We start from the raw sequence: 619 nt of genomic DNA, 5'->3' as shown, positions 1-619 counted from the left end.
AAAAAAAAGACTGATGAATCACAGACCTGTACCCCAGAAACAAGTAATACATTATATCTTAACTAATTGAATTTAAATTAAAAAGATATCTCCAATAAAGATTTTTTTGCCAATTATTTAAAAAAAGTCTTTTTCTAAAGATTTGTCTTTTAAGTTTCACCAATATAGAGTAAGTACAAAGATGTCAAATAAGCAAAGTCCTCCTATTCCCCTCAGATAGTCTGTTCAGTCTTTGTTTTACCAAAATAAATCACATGGCTCAACCTCTTTTGTGGGGAATTCAGAAAATTGCCTGAGAAAACCTGCCTTCTCCCACCCCGCGAAAGAGCAATTTAGTTCATTAAGCAAAAATAAGGTATGTGAAAGGAAACAGAACGGTTAGCAGGGATGACAAGTCAAATGACACCACAGATAAAAGGCTGGTATCCAAGATCTACAAAGAACTTCTCAAACTCAATACATGAGACACAAATAATCAAATCAAAAAATGGGCAGAAGATCTGAACAGACACTTTTCCAATGAAGACAAACAAATGGCTAACAGACACATGAAAAAATGTTCAAAATCATTAGCCATCAGGGAAATTCAAATCAAAACCATATTGAGATACCACCTTAC

This window comes from Ailuropoda melanoleuca, chromosome 10 (genome assembly GCF_002007445.2).
Source record: "Ailuropoda melanoleuca isolate Jingjing chromosome 10, ASM200744v2, whole genome shotgun sequence".
NCBI lineage: Eukaryota > Metazoa > Chordata > Mammalia > Carnivora > Ursidae > Ailuropoda > Ailuropoda melanoleuca.
The sequence above is the reverse complement of the archived record's forward strand: the minus strand, read 5'-3'. Positions refer to the sequence as shown.